Source organism: Frieseomelitta varia, unplaced genomic scaffold (genome assembly GCF_011392965.1).
Source record: "Frieseomelitta varia isolate USP_RPSP 00005682 unplaced genomic scaffold, Fvar_1.2 scaffold_835, whole genome shotgun sequence".
Taxonomy (NCBI): Eukaryota; Metazoa; Arthropoda; class Insecta; order Hymenoptera; family Apidae; genus Frieseomelitta; species Frieseomelitta varia.
Window position 1 is genome coordinate 65,432 of NW_025110629.1, and position 17,671 is coordinate 83,102.

The 17,671-nt window shown below is 35.6% G+C and overlaps 1 protein-coding gene across 4 annotated transcripts in view; it reads left to right on the top strand.

The window, feature by feature from the left end:
- Positions 1-4,837: 4,837 nt before the first annotated feature.
- LOC122536453 (guanylate cyclase 32E) overlaps positions 4,838-17,671 on the top strand; it is a 32,216-nt gene continuing 19,382 nt past the window's right edge. The window contains exons 1-2 of one of the 4 annotated variants that reach the window (XM_043668830.1): positions 4,838-5,106; positions 5,746-5,885. The gene's annotated coding sequence lies outside the window, so the exon portion shown is untranslated. Of the gene's footprint in view, positions 5,886-17,671 lie in introns of all 4 variants that reach the window. The other 3 variants (XM_043668829.1, XM_043668833.1, XM_043668831.1) reach the window with 3 other exon arrangements.

Here is a 17,671-nt window from a genome sequence, read left to right on the forward strand (position 1 = left end):
CCCGCCGAATGATTGACTCTTTTCTTCGATTCTGGTGATATTTGTAGCGAGCATAACTGAACCACTAACCACAACTCTTTTTCTTTTGTACGAATTTTTAATATTGTTCTTAACACAGTTAATCTCGCTAAACATGACGTTGTCGGTCTTCATGATTGTTAAAAGAGAAGAGATCGTTCAGATAGTTATTGACTACTATTTATTAATTAATCGGTTTATAATTTTATTCTTGTATTATTCTCTACATTTGACGATAGAATGCCTTGTACAAAAATAGTTTTTATTTATATTTAAATGAAAGTTCAATGCCTTTTTGAACAAAATTTGAAACTACTCTCTTTCTTTTGTAATACTCATATTTTTGTTAAAAAAGTCTCTGCTTCCACTCGTACAAATCACACGCTATTGAAAAGTCTAATTGATATACATGTGATATATTTTCTATACGATTATATGAAATGTGTACGAATATTTACATCTATGTTTATTTCTACTATAGAAATGATGCAACAATTTATGAAATGTTTCATTACTAGCGTTTCAAAATTAGCATTTCATTACGCAAAATGTATCCATTAGCGTGAAATTAATATTAGATAACAACGAGGAATGATATACGCGAAATGTATATAATAGTTATTGATTCAATTATGCTCCTAACTATAATTGCGTCACTGGACTGAATTCAAAATCGTTTCTCCCTTTTCTCATTTCTTTATTTTCCGATTCTTTTATTTTTTTCGGTCATTATCGTTGGAAAATTAGAGACGAACCAGAGACCAGGCGAAATAAAAATTAATTACGAGCGAGAGCATTACTTTTCTTGAGAGGCGGGTCCTTACAGTAAATTTCATCGGTCGTTTAGCAAGAAGCTAGGAGCAAGGAGCAACCATCGAGCCATGAAAAGGCACTCGCGATAAATCTCAACCGGTGATACGAGCTCGAATTTCGGGTTAAAAGCACACACGCGATCCTCGAAGTTTTCTTGAAAATTTTGGATCTTAGTCCAATAGAACAGGGACCGTGCAGTTACGTGAAAGTAGATGGTAAGACAAACGTGTGAAAATTTACAATGATGGAACATGAGCGTCAATAATCTGTTAAATATTTAATATCATATCATTTATAATAAATATTTAATGTCATATCATTACTGTATAGTATACAGTAAATATTTGACGTTATATTATTGAAGATATATAAGATACCACAAAGTGGTGAAAAAAGCATAGATATGACATAATCTCAAATTAATATTCTGTTTGTAACTTGTTTCGTTCGTCATCGATTATATGTTCAACGTATCGTGAAGGCACTCGTGATGTGAAATTATGGATAATAAAAATTGATTTTATGTGAGGAGGATCGTTAGAACGTATGTTGATTAGACATTTGTACTCTTCTTGATGTGAGCACTGTAAGTTCCTTAAGTAGGATCTCTGTATCCACATCTCTCGCATTTTAATTATTATTATACCTGGCACTTCATCGATGATGCGTACAGGTATTTATAATATTTTTAGAAGATAATGCAATGCAACAAGTCTAAAACAAATGATCATTATTATTAGTATTAGATAAAACTGGAGAAAATAGATATGACGTTGATTGATACATACATACGTACACAACTTATAGAGATAACGTGACGTTGATTCATACGTAACGTGAGATTCACGTAACCAAATATAGAAATTTAGTCAAATGTAAAAATTTTTAAATTTAATTATTCATCTCCTCGTTGTGGACATTAATCTTTTTTTATCATTTGTGCCAATTTGACGAGTCGGTAAAACGAGGAACGGGTGAGGGTTGAAACATTGGAACACTTAAGAGACTTCACTGTAATTTCTTACTATCGATCTCTTGAACTTTCTTTTGTTCGTCGCTGTCTGTACATTTTCACGACGTGAGACACGGTGGTTTGTCCCTGCGTGTACCGTGGAAGCACCTTTCTCCAAAGCAAGTCACGCGCGAGTTCCGCGCGTTCTTACGCACTTGCGTAACGCATAATCGGCCGATGCGAAAAAAAGAGGGTTATCCGTTTGCAGTACCGTACTCTGTCCACTTTCTCCCCTTCTTCGTTCATCTATCGTGACGTCTAGATTTAACCCTCGTCCATCCCTCATTTTTTCCAATTTAATTTGCTCCTTGGTATCAAACTCAGCCAATAGTGAAAAAAGTCATACTTGCAATGAGAAGAGAAACAGCTAAATTTTGTTATCAATGATGAGCAGACTGAATTTCTATTTGATTACGTGTGAGACTCGTACAAATCCTATATTTAATTATATTTAATCCTATTCTTATATTCCATTATCTTGTATTTTATTCTATTTTTATATTCTATGTATTAGTTCACGGATTAATTCAAGTATAAGTTATTTAGTGTTATAATCAAAATTATAGAAAATGATATAAGACTATCTGTCAAGTATTCTGAAAATGAATGTTATCTGCAGTTCTGGCGACGTGTTATCAAAAGTATTAAAAATGAATGCTAAATATTAGAAAAATTGATGTCACAAAATTCTGCACCTGTACTTATATACTGCAAAATAATAGAACATTTTACAAGGATAATATGTCAAATTGACAACAGGGCTTTAATTGACAGGAGCTTCTTCGATACCTTAGGAAATTATTATCGGTTCAACTGTGAAAAGTTCAGTTCCAAAACTGTGAGACTAAAAACAGGCGAAAGAACTTTATTCTTCGATCATTCTTTAACAATCCAGCCACTAGAAACTATCGATCAATCACGGTTTTTTCTTCGACTCATCGAAGATTCTTCTCATTGTTTAAAAAAGGGAACACTCTCGAATATCGCTGACAAAGATTTATCTACCGAGCGTGAAGATTTCAAATTTCGTTTCGTCGCTATCAATTTCTATCTTTTTGTTTTCCTTTCCTTTTCGCGTTCAACGACGTTTAGTGGAGCAACGAAGAAGATAGGAGCTGGACGAACCATAATTTCGTATTTTCCATGCCTTTAGAACTACTTCTTACAGTTTTAAAATATGCGACAGCTGTCGGGCGAATATTTCACCTGTAATCTGGACCACGCGAAGATTTGTTTGTCCCAGGTAGAAGCGTAATGCACTCGGTTCTCACGTTTTCTCTCTAAGACATTACAGATGATCTCTGAAACGTTTTAAGTGCCCTAGCATATAATGGCAGATCGTTGGATTCGTCTTTATATTGATTACAATACTATAAAATTGAAATTACACAGTGTCATTATTGGAAAAAATTTTTTGGAAATTTTTTATATTACAATGCGTAGTTGAGCGAAAAATTTCTGTTTGAGATGTTTTACGGAAGTGTCTGAAAAATATATGTAGAACAAATATGTGTAGAAATGCACACAGCGAAGAGCATAATTGAACCAATAACGGTGAAAAATGATCAATAATTCAAACTATCATAAACAAGACAAACAAAAGATCATATAGCATTTTAGAGCGTAAAACCTTCAATCAAAACCACTTTGACAATCTTGAGATTTCCAAAAGTTGAGAAAAATTAAGAACTGCAAAAACGTTTCTAGAAGTAGTGAAAAGTTTGTTTCACCCACCATGAATTTGGAAATTGAAATTTCTTTTTATAAAAAACCCTTAATATTTACTGTACGACTTTTTCTCGCCATTTTATCAAACTTTGAATGTTAGGATTGGACGAAATGTTAGAATTCATTCAATTTTTATCAACGTTCAATAAAATCATACGGCAGATTTTAAGGCATCGTTGTAAAGAGGAAATGTCAATCTTATAATTTTTTATTCGTCAACCGTACAAATTTTATAAACATGAATTTTTTTTTAATTCATGCTTTATAAAAAAGGGGGGAAAGTCCTGGTGATCTGTGTCAACCACGAGACTTTCGAGGATCGAGGAAATTTGCCAAGGAAGCAACTCTCGCGGAACACCGAACATGAATTTTTATTTCCACCCGGGTTGTGGCTCGCTTTCAACTCTCTAGAGTTTCCACGAATGGAACGCCGTAAATTTTCATCTCTTTTTGGGGAACAGCGAACGTTAGCAATGTTGACGTCGCGATTGTACGGCGGAATTTAATTTAATCTAAAATTGAACACATTCTTTATCCCGTAATATCTATAATGTTGTTTAATTAGAAATATCAGAGTCATTGGCATGAATAATCTAAGAAATTGCCACGCAACACAAATGAGAAAACATCTTTTAAAAATCATCTGAAAATGAATAGAGTATCATAACTGTTCAATATTAATGACTAATTAATTATTATCATATGAAGGCTAACCATATCTATTTAATAACAAGATCAACTCAACAGGAACAAAATCTTCTCTCAATCAATCTCAACATTATCAAATTCTATTTTAAATATTGGAATTATGAAAAAAAAAATTCCAAGAATTCGCATAATGTCTAAACAATTTTATTAATTTAAATCGTCAACAAATCGAAGCATTATACTCGATCCCTGGTGAAAAAAAGAAAGATATTTCTCTACGTCAACCTTGCGATGCGAGTAACGTAAAAACTTAACCGGAGGAATCACGCGCGCTGACGAAAAATTCCTTTTATATTTCGTTCGAGATCGAAATATTTCGTCTTTTGATTTTAGGGAAACGCGAGTGGGTTGAGAACGACCGGGAGAGGAGGGTTACGAATAGAGAGCCGAATTGCCAGGCAATCGAAAAGAACAATCCAATCGGTCGAGTACCGCGCGCGGCCTTCCCCCTTTTCTGAATCACTTTGTGCCAGTGCTCATGCGCCTGGGCAACATATCACCGCGTCGAAGTAGCGTCGGCAGCTGTGAATGGGACGACGACGCCGACGGCGACGACGCTCGACGTACGAGCTACGAGGGAAAGAGGACGAGCAGAGAGAAGTCAGTCTGGCCGCGCGCGCCTACGATCACTGTCCACCGCCGGTCTCACGTCGCTCTCTTTGCACCGGCGGGACGGTCCCAATTTCAAATCATTCTCCGACTTGTTTCCAACAAACTCTCGCTCTCACAATCAGTTGTCACCTCCTCGAGTGGTTCTTCCATTTTCCTTTCTTCATCGCGATCTCAGTGCGATATACGTCGTGATTCGCAGCTGTTTTTCACTCTTGGTAAACAAATGGAAGAATTCCGGGATACGAGATATTGTTCTCGATTCTTTCTTTATTTGTTTCGTAAAATTTCGTCGGTGGTCCTTTGCAACAGAACGTTGCATTATATCGTGATTCGCAGTTGATAATTTAGAAAAATCCAAGATATATCGTTTCTCTAATTTTTTTTTTTAATTGTTTCATAAAATTTCGAATTTTTCCGCTACCAGTTGCATCGTGTGTTCTTTGATTGTTTATACATCTAATATCTTTGATTTTTCTTTCCCTTGAAATAATGTTCTTCTTTCATTTCCGGTCTTCCTCCTTATCTTTGTTCAAAGATCGTACAGATGTCTCATCATTGGTAATTTAGAAGAATTCTCAATGAAGAAATATTGTCCTTTTCATTTCTGTTTCTTTCTTTTCTGTTTGTTTATCTCGCGAAGTTTTATCGATGAGAATACAGTGAATGAGCTTGTGAAATAGATACAGCGTAACCGGTGCTTTTCATTTCTTTGATATACCGTGGCGATTAGGGGCCGCATTCTTGCACGCCCTCTCACGTGGACCACGCGACGGCCGCGAATTTCAATTACGAGATTCTAGTTCGCCACTACTTGGAATGCTTTAATTTCTTCCGCGATGTCGGTGTCGTGATAGACGCGGTGACACTGGTTCCATTGCGCGCTCTTTTTTTCTTACCAGGGATGACATTCCGCGTGTTCGTGCGATTTCTGGTGTTTCGCTGAAGATTGTCCGCTTTTGACGAAATATAATTACACGGAAATACGACGACAGAGGTAAGTTCAGTAATTTATCCGAAGAGAATAACACTGCTTTATCGAAGATTATGATCAATAACTATGATCATTATTTAAGAAAATGACACAACGAATATAAATTAAAACGCGTGTCACTTAATTTCTTCTTTTCTAACAAACAATAAGTAACAATATTTACTCGAAATATTCACAAATAAATACTTGATCCATTCATTTTTTATTTCTATCTGGTCTACCAAAATACACGCACGCATTTGTCTATGAATGTTTCTTTTTACTTACAGCACTCCGAAAGAGTTTTTGCTTCTTTTAAATTGTTACAAAGTCTGTTCGAAATAATTATGTACGTTAACACGAGGTGTACTTAAACAATTTCTAATTTGCATGTTTTCATTTCCATTCAACACTGAGACGCGCGTGTCCGTTCATGAACATCTGTTTCTACTGCGACTCCTTTAAACAAATAATAAACTATAACTTCAGCATTCAGAACTGGTACAATGTAAACTCCAATTATTATTATTTTTACACCAGCTAGAATTTTTCATATACACATTTTTATCCTTATGTAATAGTAAACTACATGAGTTCCTTTGTGAATGTCCGTTTCTACTGCAACTCCGTAGAATTCTGTTTCAGCTAATTAAATAAAATTAACGATATATTCTAACTAGGAAATAACTACATACACTATTGGTAAACTGTATGTGTCCATTTATGAACGTCCAGTTCTACTGTGACTTCTTCAAATTATTTCTGTACTTATTTTCAACTATAGAACGCGAATAAAATTTTTAATACCTACAGTTCCATCTTTACGTAATACTAAACTATGCATCCTTCCAAATCTACTGCGGTTTCCTAAAATCATTTCTATGTTCAATTATACAAAACGCGAACTCATGCAGTTTTTAATATCTAATAAAGCGTATTTTTTTTACGCAATACTAAACCACACATGTCCGTCTATGAACGTCCGAATCTACTCCCTAGAATTCTATGCGGAGCTTCTATGTACTATTCAGTATACGTACTATTTACGTACTATTAAGTAGGCCAAAAAACAACGAGCGAAACGTGACAGCAGAGACGAGTTAGAGAAAATAGAGAGGCGATGCTCAGGCTGGTGAACATGAGAAAAATAGAAAAGAAAGGAAAATAAAAAGGAAGGCGAGCGGAACGGGCTGTTGGTAGGTGGTCGAGAGGAGGAAAGACGATGGGAACAACGTGGAAAGGATTCTAGCAAGTTGTGAATGACCAGCTGGTGAACAAGTGTTGCAACGTGCCGACGAAAACTTGATTCGATAAATCACTGACTAGGGCCTCGTGAGCCAAACCCATCCTCCTTGCGACGAGAGGCGATAGAAGTTGTATTGTTGGGTGCAAGAAAGAGTGCAAGAGTGAAGTAGAGTTAATTAGATTCCACTCTTCGATGTACGTTCTCTAAATTTCATTGACAACTAAGTCGATACTCTCTTAAAAGTAAATCAAATATTAATCATCCTGGATGTAGATTTACATATATGAATAAATTTCATATATTCAACTATTTTTTTTTTTTGTCAATGTGTAATTTACAATTAATCAAAGATTACCTGGTTTGTTAATCTTCTGATTATGAACAAAAGTTTTGAGATGATACAGATGTTCGAACTAGTCAAACTATTCGAACTATTCGAGATAGTCAAAGAGGCATATTTTCATTACTTTTTCTTACTGTATTATTAAATCTTATTAAATTAATAATGCAAAGGCCCATAATTAAAATTAACATACGTATTACATAACTCACAGTGTATCCATGAACCCTTTAAAAGGAAATACAAAATCTTTTAACACTAGACGAACAGTGCGTCTTACAAGAAGAAATATTTCACTTTTAAACGTTTTCTAAACTCTGGAAACTGAAGCACGCGACAATAGAAATTTCGAAAATCGAACGCCGCGTCAGCGAGATTAAAATCGCTCGAGAGCGAGAGCGATTAAACGATTTATCGCGAACGGTGTCAGAAGTCGAAGGAGACCACTTAACCGTCACCTGCGTCCCTTTCTGCGGGCTCGTTCGAAAGTATATTAACCGACTTCGACATCCGAGGTATTTACGAGGATGTGTAAGCGTTCCGAGAAACCGAGGCGCTTAGCCGGCAGCCGTTTTACTCTCAAAGTAAAGGGTCTGATTCGCTTTGATTCTGCCACGTTGTCGCTCTCCAATTGAGACTGAGATACTTCTCGTCTTGATCGTTAATGAGCGAAATGATATCCTCTTTTGATTCGTTCGAACGATATCGAATTTTCGGCGACGTTGTGAATTTTAATGGAAATTACATATCGCGATATTTCTCTTCAATTTGCTTTTATCGGCCGTGTCGAAAGACATGTTCGTCGTATCTCTCTGATTATTATTTTTCTGCAGGGGGTATTTTCTGCTGGCATTTAGTTGATACGTGATGTATATTCATCATAATACGTGATGCATATTTATCACAGTTCTGTGTTCAGTCCACCTCGTGTTTTCTTGTACAGAGTATATTTAATTCCAGGTACGTGTCTGTCGTTGTGCAGTATGGCCAAAACATTTTAATGAAAATTACATGTGATTTTAATGGAAATTATATATCGTGATATCGGGTTCAATTTGCTTTTATTGGCGAGAAATATGTCGTATTTTTTTTTGATTTCATTAATATAAACTTCGTTTTAAATGACAATTACGAAATTGAGCTAGGAACGTGATACTTCCACATTTCGAAAGATGAATAACATCCAACAAATGAAGGCTCGTAATATTCAAACGCAATAACTCGCGCATCACGATGCAAGTTTCACAAGTCTGGCAATATCGTACACGAATGGAATAAAAAGAAATTTCAACAGAAACAGAAATTACAATAATAGCAATTATTATCGGAGTATTTCGAAACCATTCAACAACGAGACGAGAAGAATACGAGAGTATCAGACGGAATTATTACATTCAACAGAAGTAATAAATCCTTTTAAAGTAGAAATACTTTAGAAGTATTAATACCGTAGTAATACCTGCACCAATCATATATAAACATAAAATAGAAACCGGAGAAATTTTCAGACTCTAGTTACCGGGGGTGATATCTCGTTCTCACCTCTGATGAGTCGTTTCCTTGTCGAAACGAAGAGCACGCTCGAGGTGCAAGGCAGCGTTAACGCGTAAACGAAACGACAGCGAAACTAACGACGGAACGCTGCGAGACAAGATAAAACGCGGAGATAAAAAAAAATCTCGCATACAGGGGAACACACTCAGCCGCGATGATGAAAAGAGATTGCTATTTTTCGAAGTTGCGGCGAACGAGCGTGAAAGAAGCTTCGAAAATACGCTCAAGACCGAGCACTCAAGATGATTTTCGTCGCGGAACAGAAACAAACAGCGTATGGGTGGTTTTTATAAAATACAGAGTTGAATCAACGTTGAGAATCGATCTCGATCAGTTTCTAATCAATTTATAACTTTAACATTGGAATTGTGAAAGAATTCTCCAAATATTTGTCTTTTATCGTTATCTACAATCTGGATTTCATAATTTTCAGAAAATCGAGAAGAATTAAAGTATTTATAACGTTGTAGTACGTATGCAAAATAATTATACTGGGGAGAAAAATATGTTTGATTTTTCTTGAATGTATTAACGATTCCAGAAAATATATCGAACTTTTCGACAGCGTACTTATCAATTTTGGAGAAAATTTGTGGGAAGATAGTTGAACATTCTACTACAAACACTTTTTTAAAATCAAGGAATTTATTAAAGTAGATTGCTATAAATCTACTGTAAGTAAGTGGAGTAATATTGTATATAAGGGGCTTTTAATACAATAAACTTATTCAGATTGTCGCTGACGTAGACGTACACTGACAACGTGGACAAAAAAGATCCTTAAAAAGGGAACGATGGACGACGAAACTGATGTTTATCAAGTGGTGTGTCGCAAGGAAGTTTTGAAAACAGACAACCAAACTATCGACATGAATTTTCCAATAGAAACAAACAGCGCATCGCTGATTTTCTTCTACCCTGTCTACGAAAATAAACGAGAAGGTCCAATAACACGAAAATAGAACATGTATCTCACGTATCGGCGACTGCTATTTCCATTTGCACACAATCGAGCAACGCCTTCGCTCTAGATCTCGTCACCTTCGCCAATCCTCGATTATCGTCAGGATTTATTGTTGTCTGACAGCAAGGATCGTCTCGCGACTAGCTTGTCAATGCTATCTTTAACTCGTCGATGACGTTCGTAACTCGCGGTATAATTATTCGCGAGCTTGCATAATTCTCGGCTATTGAATTTTAGAGTCACTCGCGATTTTTCAATATTACTTTTGTTTACTTAAAATACAAAGGGGAAACATTTTTTACGAATATAATTGAGGCCAAATGATACTCTGGAAATTGAAAGATCTGAACGTAATTTCGTAATATTGACTGTTAACCCTTTGACTAGTGTTTTGTCTGGAATGTTTAATCTTTGTAAAGTATTGTATTATAATGAAAGTGCAATGAAAGCATATCTTCCATTTTCAATAATTTATCACGACATTCATTAGAATTCAACTTCTTTAAATTTCAGGAAATTAATAGAATCTGAATGAAAGACTCTTAAATATCCTCAATCTTAAGAATCTTTGGAATTGTCTTTCATGGTTTAATTTCAACATTGCAAGATACAATTCGATGATATTAATTGGAGGAAAAGTATATTATTGGATATTAAGTAGACATTCATTATATTTTAATAATTATAAATATTTATAGGACAAAAAAAACCGGTGACTAACCTGTTAAGAAAAATGTGAAACGTCGAAAATTCTGAGTGCCCTAGGGGCTGTACGACAATAACGCGCCTTGACGAGCTCGTCTAATTAGAGAATGGACGTGGAATAGCATTTGAATAGAAATTGAATCGCGCTGCTCGAGCCTCGTATACTTTGTATACCTGTTGACGCAACCGGATCGAGGCGTGCCTAAAATTCTCTATGTAACACCATGTGACACAGATACCGAGATCACCTTTTTCGAAAGTCGGCCCCCATGATCGCATTGAGTCACTTTCTGCCGCTCTGTAATCGAGATTCCCCCTCGCAAATCATTCCTCGCGATTACTTTTACCTTCGAATCGAACGCGATCGACTGTCAAGCCGTGTCCCTCTCGATGCCCGGTTTCTATTTCTTGCGTAGTGTCCAGGATAATTTGACAAAGTTAATTCGGAGAGCTCAAGGACACGTCGTCGTTCGTAAATTATGCTGTTGGAAGGACCTCGCTGATATTTCTCATAACCATAAGCTATCACAAGACTATTTAAAACATTAAGAAATTCGTTTTTCTCTTCTTGATCATTTTTTTCTTAATAATCTGTATTATATTATTAATATTAAAGAATATTAAATAATACGCGTTTTATAGTGAAGAGCATAACTGATCCGATAATCACAAGTTTGGAATGAGTCTTTTCAGCTTCAATAACTTGCCGATGTTTGTTTGGCTCTTTAATTTTTAAGAATGATTTCAATATGTTTTAATACGGCTTTACATAATTAGAATAAATTTTATTTTATTCTTTTTCAAGTATTCGACTGTCGATATCGATCAACATTTATAAAAATTTTATATCTTAAGTTTAATATTTCTTGTTGCGAGCAACTTCATCCGTTCTTTATTTGACGTGTGTCAATTTGACACACTCGTCAAACTTTTCTCGTAAAATGTTACAGTATTTTGCAGTATGAAAGTACAGATAGATGAGATGATGCTCCGTGACATTTATTTTTCTAACATATAGCACATGTTTTGACGTTTTCGATAACAAAATTCGCCAGAGTTGCAAATAATAATCGTTCTCGAAGTATTTGACAAGCAACATATAGTTTTATAATAATTTATACTACAGTCATGCATTCGAAGATGACAGTTCAACAATTGTAGATGCAAGTAAGAGTAATTGAATATAAATACATACAATTTAGTCTATTGTAACTATTTATCTCTCATTTATAACTATCAATCTTTAACCATCAAACATCAAATGGTAACTCAAGCTGGAAAAAGTATGTTTCTCGTATACATTAATATTAACGTCAGTGAGGAATTTGTAATTACTGGTCCGCTTACATGCTCTTCACTGTATGCTAATACAAAACTAATGCAGAATACGAATGTGAGTTTTACCGATATAATGTATGCATATGTGGAATATTAATATGCATTTTAGCGCTCTGAATCCTTTCTTGTATCCAGCAGTATAATTAGAGAAGGAGAAAGGAAGCGAGCACTACGTAGGTCTTCTCGTATTTTGCAGGTTATGTGACTGTTCCATTGTCATTCGGGAGTTCCGTGAAACCATGTCCAACTGTGGATTATACGCGTTCCTAACCAATAGCGTTCGCAGAAGCTGGCTTGGCCGTTCTCGTAAAAAAATTGTTATAAAAAGGGAGCCGACAAAAAATGGTACCCTATCCCGCTCGACGAACCTTATCAGATCCCATCGGGTTGCAACGTGACAAGGTCCTTGACATGCAACACGCTTCGCGAACTTTACGACTTGACCTTCGTCGTATATTTTCCTCTTTCCACGACCCCTTTTCTCGTACGATTTGTTTCTTTTATAATTCAGCGCTACCCTTCGGTAGAGATGTCGGTAGAGATTTTATTAATTGACATGTTCACTGATACATTAACACGAAACTGTGTCAATTGATAATAGACTCTGAATATGTCAATACCTGTGTTACTTGATTTTCAAATTTAATTTTTTTAAGAACGTACGAAAAATTTTATTTCTGCATACAGAATCACCACGATCAAGGAATGCTAAACATCTAGTTATTTCAGTATGTATCTTTAGATCGTTTTAAACTTCATCAATATAATCGTGACAGTCGAATTACATTACAGCGTTGACGAAACGCATGATAATGTATTCATAAAAAGTATCTGTTATACAAGACGTACGAATACTTTCGCGAGTTAGTGATTGTTGAAATCTCGACGATTGGCGTAATCAACGAATTTGCATAAATCTAGTTATTCTGAAAATTTTAATAAAATTTATCGAGATAAAAGACCCAGTCTACTCGTATTTTTTACAGTTCTAATGAAACTCGTTAATTTAATTTTATTAAAATTTACCGAGGTAAAAGATTCAATCTATTACGTTTCTTACAGTTCTGATAAAACCTTAAAATATTTCCTACACGTAAAAAATGAATTCACAAAATATTTCTACGGGTGTCCAAATATTTTCGTGAGCAACTTGACTCCACGAGTTCAACTGATGAAGCGACAACGCGCGTTCACGCGTTTACAGTTTACAGTTTACAATTTGCAGTATACACGGTATACACAAACGGAGCGTTACTCCAGATTTCGCGGTGCTTTTCCTTGTGCACGGTTCAACCGTGTTACGTTCGCTTTCGAGAAACTTCTAAATATAGTCAGCGGTATGAACAAACGTGTTCCACATATGTAATAGCTGAAACGGACGCACACGCGTGTAGACGCGCGTAGAAGGCAGATCGGCGCGAGACATGGCGGATTGTAACGCGCTCGAATACCCAAGGCGCTCGATACCGCGGCTCGTCAAGGAAATAGTAGTAAAAACGTGCTACAACCAGCTACGTTTTACTTTCTCTCGGTGACCTTCGTCAGCTGTGCGGCTCGCTCGCGGATTTCGAAAACGCCTTTCCTCTAACTTTTCACCGCGCGACGCGCCGGCGTCGCGAATGAAAACGAATACCAAACGAGAGAACGATGACTTCCCATTGGGTGTTGCATCGAATAGAAAATTAAATTATTAAAAATTTAATATATACGGAAGTGTAATTCTTTCGAATTAATTTACATTATTGTATTTTATTTTATACACAAAGAATACTTTGCAAATACGTTGCACTTGCAAATATGCAATTTGTACGTGTCTCTTTTATAATTTTTCCTACTAGTTCGTATTGAACAGCATACCGTACCATTATCCAGTTAAATTTTATTTGCTAAAAGTTTTTACTGAAAATTTGTACTTATTTTACAGACAGTAACTCGACAGTGTGCTATATTAATTTCTCTGATACAAGTCTCATACTTCGGTAAATAATTCCTCTATTAATCATGCCTCGTATTCTCGACAAAAAGGAGAAGTTTCTCGCGGATCGCAACACTTTCCATACCTCGATCGGTAATTTATCGCTCTCCGAAGTTTATCGGGAACGACGGAAGTTCCCCCGTTACTTCAGGAAAATTTGCCCGTTATCCCACGCGGCTGGGACGGACTTTGCCATCGAGGCGAAAGGAAACGAAACGAGAGGAATATTATTCCGACGGCATCAACGTCGCGAGTCGCGATTATCCGCGATAAAGCACGCGTCAGGTGGAATATTTATTTAGCGCGATAAGGGCGAGAAATTTATCCGGGACAAGCGGAAATACGCGTGGTGAATATCGCGTAGTGAATAATCCGTTTCCGTGTTCGTCGCTTCGAACCGGCACCTGTCGCATATTTTTATTACTTCGCTCAGCTCCGAGTGGAAGAATAATCGTGCGAGTGAATTTTCCTTGATTTCTCCTTTTAAATCCCGTAAATTACCAGAGTGCGCGCGTGTCCTTTCCAACAATTAACGAAACTCGCCAGAGTGAATTTCGTCGAAAGTCCTCCGACCTTGCGCGTAACGCGTTGAAAATTCAGAAACTGTGCGTCATTTTTCGAAAAAATATTTCGAAGAGAAGAATGTGTTCGCTGTAACTCGAACGTGGAGAGACACATACAGGCTCGCAACTGCGCTCGATACGCCTTCCACCGCGAATTTAATGCCCCACGTTTGTTCGAGCTTCCACGAGAGTATAATAAAGAGATTACGATACGCCGTAACAGCCGAACATTTCGATTTCGCCTTGGCGATAGTTGCAACCACCGGGCGATAATTCTTTGCTAATTAGAGGCACGTAACGGCGGCATCGCGACGCATAAATGAACGTGGGTAGCGGTAAACGAGCGTCGTGGTACTCGTAATAAGACATGATGCATCGAGCCACGTATCTTCCAGCGCGTCAAACGGAAATTCGCGCGAATCAGTTTCGCAGTTAATTAGTCTCTCGGTGGTAAGTAAACGTGCCAGCGTCGGTAGAGCGTACCGTGGAAGATTTGTTGCTCCTCGTCGTCGCGTCATCGAGAATTGACACGCTCGATATCGATGGATGTTGGAAAAATTGAATTCCAGTTTTATTAAAATATTAATTACGATTTTTTTTATTAAAATATTGTATATTTATAAAATATTAATTATTATTTTTATTAAAATATTACATATTGTAATTGTCATTTTATAATTCGAGAAATCTTGGAAACGGAGCTATTGTAATTTCTTCGTTTATAGATCTCTTTAAAATAATCGTGCTGTTCAACAATTAAATCTTTTCATATAATAATATGTTACATTATGATATGATGATATTATATGGCTAGTTATAATAATAATAATCTTTTTTTTTTATAAAAGATTCATCTCGAATCATGAAATTTAGTAAGTCTGTTGTAAATAATTTTTAAATTTAAATAATATATTTCTCCTCTTGAAAAACGCACAATAATTTCCCGCGCGTGCACAGTTTTCTACGGATACTCTTCAACAATTCCGTCGTGGTATCCGGCCCGATACATTTTGCCAATTTGTTCGAGCCGAAACAATCGAAGAATTATAAAAAGCACGAAATCGTTCAATGGAGCGTGATTAATTCGTTCGCCATTAGTATACAAATGAAAGGAATTACGAAACGTCGGATGAAAAACGGTGGATCTCGCAGTACGATCGATAAGAGGAAGAAGAGGAAAAAAAGAAACAATCCGCTGTCGAGAGATAAATATCTCGATAAGGAAATGGTGTCTTCATAACAGACGTTCAAACGGAATATCCTGTCAAGATTTTTATCTTGTTTAATTGTCGGCAGACATTAAAAAAGTGCGTTTGAAACGCGTTCGACCGATTTATTCGGCCACGTACGGAATTATCGATCCGACTGTGACAGCCCAACCACGGAGAATTAATTTCTTAGCCGCCCCCGTTCTCGCGTGCACATAATAAAATTCGTGCGCCTCGTTAATTATCGTGGGGGAGCCGAAAGTCACAGGGTATTTATTATCGTGTCGAAATCGAGCCAAAAGGATCGTAGAGTAATCGGTTTTCGTTCTCATTTTCCTGTAAAGTGTAAATCAGAGTTGTTCGAGTTGAGCCGAGTAATTTGCTTTGTAATTTTTGCTGAATTAGAAGTTTCAAGTTCAAGTTTACGTTTATAATAGTAATTTGACGACAGAATTTTATTATTATTAGACTATTGATTTTTGTACAAGTTTGTATTTTTATAAAAATAATTAAAAGAATAAGACAAGATCTATTAAATGTTAATGTTTATTCAGATATGAGTAATTTTTGATGGATGTTTATAAATTATAGAGTATTTAATTCATTATTGATAGCACGATAAAACGTGAAATGTACTATCATGTACCTATGTTGATAGCTCGACAGCTATAATTATCTAGGAAATTTCTGTTCATCAAAATGGAAGTTCGATTAACTAATATTAATGCTCGAGCACTATTATTGGGTTATAAATGAATGTAATAATTTATATTATAGATAAATAAAATTTATGATACTGTTTCATATTCTCTGTGACAGATTAATAGTAAAATTAAATTAAATGAACAATTCCAAAATTAAGTAATTTAAACTTGAAATATTATATTTTCCAATAGCCTAATAATAACTAATTTTTGCACTAAACACATTCTATTAAATTTATAACAATATCTGAGATATATGTTATATTCATTTACACATTACTACATTACTGATTTTTATAAAAAATTTATATTTGTATACATACATATTTCAAAAAAATTCAAATTATTTAAAAGAGCATACAATAGTTTAAAAATAATTATTAGTTAAATGAAAAATAATATTACAAATAGGTAATATAAATAATCAGTACCTATAAAATGTTCATGTATTTAGATAAATACAAATATTTAGATAAATACAAAAAAAATTCACCATCTACTAATAGTATACAAGGTTTAATTATTCCATGCAAAACTAAAGACTAAAGACTAAATTTGAAGACTAAATTTTAAGACTTTCAAGCTTATACCACTTAAATAACTCTACTTTGCTGTATTCTATTTCAAGTATTTCCACGTGAAATATTTCGTCGAAATTTTTCAAGTCGAGCAGCACGAAGATTAATAGAAACCGTGTGTGCGCGGACAAAGACTGACGTGTACGAGTCGCGTTCTAATTTTGTTCCAATTCTCTTATGTTAGTCGCGTTTCAACGTCTATCGTCACACAGTAGTTGCGTCGAGCAACGTCAGTTTCCTCTTCGATATATCATGAATGATCTATTTTAATAACGTGTCAAAAAATTGACAAGGTCGTCGGAACAGAGTTCCAAACGTGTTCATTGGTTATGATTACGTAAGAAACAAACGAGCGATATTTAGGAGAAGACGATTGTACGTCGCGACAATATGGCAGAGTGGAGAAAGAAAAGAACGACGCGTTGAGTCACCGGCATTGATTAATAAAGCCGGCGTTGCCTCGATCTGAATCACGAACAAACTATCATTTTCTTCGTTCGTAGGAATGTCAATTCAGCTTGGAAGAAGATATGATAAGTACGTACATTTTTGTTGATATTTAGTCTGTAGTTATGAGTCTCTCGAAAGACTGTTTGATATAACATAGTTTGAAACGAATACAGAGATTGTTTAGT